Genomic DNA, 6,000 nt, shown 5'->3' with positions numbered 1-6,000 from the left:
TTCATGAATTCAAGGCTGTGAGCCACCCGCATGCCATTCACTTATCCCTAATCTTTGCAATAATCCCAAGGTACTTATTATTATTCTCATTTTGTTGAAGAAACTGCAGTTCAGAGAAGTAAAGAAACCAAAGCTCAAGGTCAGGTTGCTAATACCTTGCTGAGCAAAGAGCTCATTTCAAGATTCCCCATGCTCTTTCCAGCGAGCATGGATTTCTACCCATAAAAAGTCTGAGATTTGTAATTCCATGGCAACTTCTATTGACTTCTCACACATTCATTTAGCCCAATCAATTCAGTATTTATTAAGCATCAGTTAAGGTCACAGCATGGAGTTGGGGAGTAGAGGGGCAAGAGAAGAGTAAATTGCCATCCATTCTTCTGGAATGTACATTTAACTTGCAGAGAAAACACTGATAGACACCGAACAGCAACGAGCTTACTGGTGGTGCTGAGCACCTGAGGCATATGGGACATTTAAAAATTGTAACAGGGCGCCTGGGTGACTCAGTCGGTTAAGTGACTGCCTTCGGCTCAGGTCATGATCCTGGAGTCCCGGGATCGAGTCCCGCATCAGGCTACCTGCTCAGCAGGGAGTCTGCTTCTCCCTCTCCCACTCCCCCCTCTTGTGCTCTTTCTCTTTCTCATTCTCTCTCTCAAATAAATAAATAAAATCTTTAAAAAAAAATTGTAACAGGTGTCATTCTATTATAAATCTAAATGATAGTTAATGAAAGAAATCAATTTATATTTTGTGCAATGCCTAAAGGATCCAGAGTATGGATATAATTTATAGATAAGGGCTCTACATGGATATAAATGAGTGTAAGTTACTTTTCTTAAGTTTAGCAGAAGACGTCCCCTTTCATTTTGGTCCTATACTGGACCAACATAGTCTCTTGCACTTTAAAAGTAAACCACATATATTTGTGCTTGATTTAATTATCAGCATTTTTTTTTTCAAATAAATTGGTCTGCTTTGCAGTTAAGAGCTAATGGGGAACAGTTTTTTAAAGATCATTCTTTGAAGGGCTCACAGGAAGCTGCCTACTTAGTCACTCATCAGGACAAGCCTCGCCCTTCCACATTTTGTTTACTCTCTCTGCTGTCCCTATTTATTGTTTCCAATTGATTTTCCACTCCTCCAGTGAGCACCATGTTCCAAACAAAGCTGGGAATTTCAGTTTATATATGTGTTACCAGCTTACCAGCTTTTCCATCAGGAGTTCTTTATTATGAACAAGGTGGATGGCAAGATGGAAAGGATACAGTAGGAGAACTGAATGCTGAGAATGTGGATTTGGAGGGAAGAGCCTGGAAGGCTGCTTTTTCTCTTCTGCAGTCCAACCCTATAGTGTGAAGGAGACAGGAAGAGCAACAATATGTCCTAGGACCTTTGCAGTGGTTGATAGGAAAGAAAGAGCTACACCGGATTTCTCTTTGAAGTATTTAAAAAAAAAACAAAACCCTAAAAACTGACATAAGCTATATCACTACCTGGTTTAACGCTTACTCAAAAATTATACTACGTTGTTATAATTTTCTGAAACTAAGCTCTATTGTATCTTAGCTACAACCTATGAGAAAACCCGAAGAGGAAATCCCAGGAAGAATTAAGTTTTCAGTTCCCTTACTTTTAATTTCTTTGCTTGCCAATAAAATTAGTATTGAAGCTTCTTTTTTTTTTTTTTTTCAGTATTGAAGCTTCCAGAACAAAATCAGTACTACTCATATCCTGTTTAGGTAAGCTAAGTGACATACGTGTTTATCCAGAAACCAAAAGTTCCTTTCACTTTTACTATTTTTTTCCATGCTAGAGTTTCAAAGGATACCAGGATATCTCTCCAATAGATGGGAATTTGTCATGTAGGGGCATACACCCAGAGAGAACATGGTAAATGGGGTTGTCTGGTTAACGAACCAAAGGGTTAAAAGTTTTTAATTCTCTGAAAAATTATCAGATCCATGACAAAATATCCGGAAAAGAGCTTTAAAAACATTGTCACAAGTATGAACACTAGACAAAACATTTGACAAGAAACAAGACAACTTGAGCTATAACACATACAAAACCCCCAGCTGCCACAATATTCCCAGCCAGCACGAGATAACAGGATTCCATTCTTGTGATGTGTGGGAGTTAATATGTATAAAAGAAAACAATGGCTTATGCTTAGTGACGGCACAATATGAAAATTTACACATCACATCATACTTGACAGGAAGATAATACAGATCAGGTTTAATCCACTGTGAACTTACTATAAGGTATATGTACGAGGCTCGGTGGGAATATGAAGTAAAGGGCATCCTCTCATAGGCTGTGATGGTTAAACTTGCAAAATAATAAGCCAGAAACTAAGAAATGGAAAATAGACACCCTCTCTTTCCCAAAACAATATAAAAAGTTCCAAGCTATGTAGAATAGAAGAAAAAGATTAAAATATAAAGAAAGGCACACACATTAGAAAAGCAAAGCAAAGACTGTACAAAAGTTACAATCAGATTGAGCGCACGCTATATTGAAGGAAGTGACAACATTGGTTTCTCAGGTATGCCAAAGTCAAGTGACAGGATATCAGAGAAGATGCAATCACAAAGCAGAAAGCTTGGTTTCATTCACTGGGAAAAGATACACTGAGGGCTTCCTATGCCTACATCACTGTGTTGTATGTAAATCTTTTAAAGGTTGAAAGTTGTGATTTTGTGACCCATTCTAGGGTTTGCGTTTTCATATGCACAAATAGTTATGAGGTTTGAATCCAAGGGTATTTTTTTAAAGATCTTATTTTATTTATTAGAGAGAGAAAGAGCATGAGCAGGGGAAGAAGCAGAGGGAGAGGGAGAAGCAGAGGGAGAGGGAGAAGCAGAGGGAGAGGGAGAAGCAGGCTCCCCGCTGAGCAGGGAGCCCGATGCGGGGCTCGATCCCAGGACCCTGAGATCATGAACTGAGACGAAGGCAGATGCTTAACTTACTGAGTCACCCAGGTGCCCCAGCCAAGGGTATTTTTTTTTAACTATTTTTAATTTTAATCTTTTTAAGAGGCTACAGAAAATGAAAATGGTATTGTGAAGCAATTGATGAACTAACCTGGGCTAAAAGTGATGTATGGAAGAAAAAACGTATTGTGTTTGTACCCAGATGTGTGAGTGAATGTATGTGCGTGCACATACGTGTGAATGTGTTGAGGGGGCGGCCTCCAGTTTCACTGAGCATACTAGAGAAATTCAGCAGACCACCTCATAGCATAATCACTAAATTCGACCCCCGAAACTAATATTATGCTGTACATTAACTAGCTAGAATTTAAACAAAAACTTGGAGGAAAAACATTTCGAAGGACAATGGTTTTGGTAACTAGCAATGCTTCAGTCTAAGGAATAATGAATCAATATACTTAGAAAATTGAGCATCACTTTCCATGTTAATACTTACAATGGCTATGGTAGGTATCACATAATTAAATACAAAGTTTTTGAATGTGTAACAAGCTTGATCACTATAAAACATTATTTTTTACATCTCGTTCTCTAATTATGAAAGAAGCCAGACTAAAAGGAGTACATGCTGAATGGTTACATTTATATACAATTCTAGACAACACAAAGTAATCTGTAATGACAGAAAGTGGATCAGTGGCTGCCTAGGGGAGAGGGCAGGGAAGGAGTGGGGTGGGGAGGATTACAAAGAAACATAAAGAAACTTTTGGGGTGCTTGATTGTGATGATGGTTTCGCAGATGTATAGATAGACTAAAACTTCAAAATTGTATACTTTAAATATATCTAGTTTTTTGTATGTCAATTATACCTCAATAAAACTTTGTTAAAAAATTCAATCTTGGCTGTCAAGTTATTCCTGCCCAAATGAACTATGAAAATATAACTATATATTACACATATCTTGGGATTAAGGTGAAAAATAAAAACAAGAAAAAGAACCACAGACATATGATTGGCAGGACAAGTCTTTCTTTTAATGCTGTATATGGAGTTCATGTCTCCAGTGACTTATCACTTTAAACTTTTCCAGAAACAGTGAAGAGTTTGCTTTCATTACCAAAGATCTAGCAACTTCCCACGTCCTGGGGTAACACTATATCCTCTCTCAAGGAGCTAATGCTACATAATATCTCATAGGATTGTAGCTGCATAAACCAGGGAGCAGATTTGGTAGCTTTTATTGATAATGGGGAAGACAAATGAAAGCAACAATTCAAGGACAGGAAAGACAGTTTGGCACCTTTATTTTACCACTGATATCTAAAAAAAGGGAAAAGCTTGCTGGAAGAGAGGAGTTGGTGTTCAGAACACCTCTGTCATCTGCTGTGTACTGCAGCCCAAGTGGTATTTCAAAACTATGGATCGGATCATATCATTCCTGCTTAAAATCCTGCAGTGGCTTCCTCCACACCACTACCTTTAGAAGTCCTTAGCATGGTTTACCAGGTGCTTCAGGATCTGACCCTTGCCCACCTTTTCAGCCTCAGTTCATCTCTCAGTCTCCCACTCAATCCACAGTCATTCTGAAAGCCTGTTAGTACCTTAACTGATCAAAGCGTCTACATGTTGTAATGCACTTTGGGTTCTCCAGGAAGCAGACTTGGGCAGATTGAGTGCTCAGGATGTTTATTAGGGAGTGCCCTTGAAATCAACACCCAGGGAAGGGAGGGGGCGGAAGCAGGATTGGGAAAGGGAGAGATCAAGCTGTGAGGCCAGCCCCACAGCCTCAGCCAGCCGCGGGGGTGCTGTGCAACTGAAATGGCCTCTCAGGAGTGGCCTGCGTGGACGTGACCTTGAGCAAGGCATCTCTCTGCAGCTGAGCAATGCCCAAAGGGGCTGCCAGCACTGCCGCTGCCTGAGGCAGCAAATCCTTGCCTAAAGGCAGGTCTGTGTGGGACACTTGCATGCTCACCTCTCCTTGGTATTTACCTTGCATGAAGCTGTCTTCTCCAGTTCACCCCAGGGAACTTCCACTGGTCCCTCAGTGAGACTTTTTGCTGCTCTCAATGAAGTCCTCACTTCTTCTTCTTCTTTTTTTTAAGATTTATTTTTTTTATTTATTTGAAAGAGGGAGAGAAAGAGAGCGGAGAGAGCAGGAGCGGGAGGTGGGGTGTGGGAAGGACAGAGGGAGAAGCAGACCCCCCCCCCCCCGAGCAGGGAGCCCAACGTTGGGATGGATCCCAGGACCCTGAGATCATGACCTGAGCCAAAGGCAGATGCTTAACTGACTGAGCCACCCAGGTTCCCTGAGTCCTCACTTCTTTTTTCTTTTTTTTTTTAAGATTTTATTTATTTGACAGACAGAGACACAGTGAGAGAGGGAACACAAGCAGGGGGAGTGGGAGAGGGAGAAGCAGGCTTCCCGCTGAGCAGGGAGCCCAATGCGGGGCTCGATCCCAGGACCCTGGGACCATGACCTGAGCCGAAGGCAGACGCCTAACGACTGAGCCACCCAGGTGCCCCGAGTCCTCACTTCTTTAGAGAGCACTTCCCAAATTCCTGAACCAGCTCAAACTTCCCACATTTCTTTAGTACCATCCTTGCCATGATTCTTATCACACTTAATTGTGATTAGCTGGTGATAACTCCAAGAGGACAGAGATAACTTCCATAGTAATCAGCTCTGATCCTCAATGCCTACCACAGTGTTAGCACATAGCAGGTACTCAATACTGATTGATTGAATAAATGAATGAATCCAAAGCCTAAAGAACCCTGCAAGGAGCAAACACAGTGTGTTTGCCAACACATCTAATATACTGACTAGCTGCAGCATGATGCTGAGATAGAGACTCCTTCAGGTTCTGTCGTCAGACTGCCCACCCCATCAGTCCCAGGTTGATCACATTCTAGCTGTGTGACCTTGAAGAAGTTAATCTCTCTGAGCCTCAATTTCTTTACCCATAATAATAATAATAATAATAGCAACAATTATATTTTCCCCCTAAGGCTGTTGGGAGAGTTCGATGACATAGTCTGTGTGAAGGGTTTATCATAGC

The 6,000-nt window shown here is 41.0% G+C and overlaps 2 long non-coding RNA genes across 2 annotated transcripts in view; one reads left to right on the top strand and one right to left on the bottom strand.

The window, feature by feature from the left end:
- Nucleotides 1-6,000, top strand: part of LOC145721055 (uncharacterized) — a 381,812-nt gene that overhangs the window by 180,211 nt on the left and 195,601 nt on the right. The gene's annotated exons all lie outside the window — the stretch shown is intronic.
- Nucleotides 1-6,000, bottom strand: part of LOC145720844 (uncharacterized) — a 37,414-nt gene that overhangs the window by 10,451 nt on the left and 20,963 nt on the right. The window lies entirely within an intron of this gene.

This window comes from Leptonychotes weddellii, chromosome 4, assembly GCF_054177405.1.
Source record: "Leptonychotes weddellii isolate Sample4059 chromosome 4, ASM5417740v2, whole genome shotgun sequence".
Taxonomy (NCBI): Eukaryota; Metazoa; Chordata; class Mammalia; order Carnivora; family Phocidae; genus Leptonychotes; species Leptonychotes weddellii.
The sequence above is the reverse complement of the archived record's forward strand: the minus strand, read 5'-3'. Positions and strand labels throughout refer to the sequence as shown.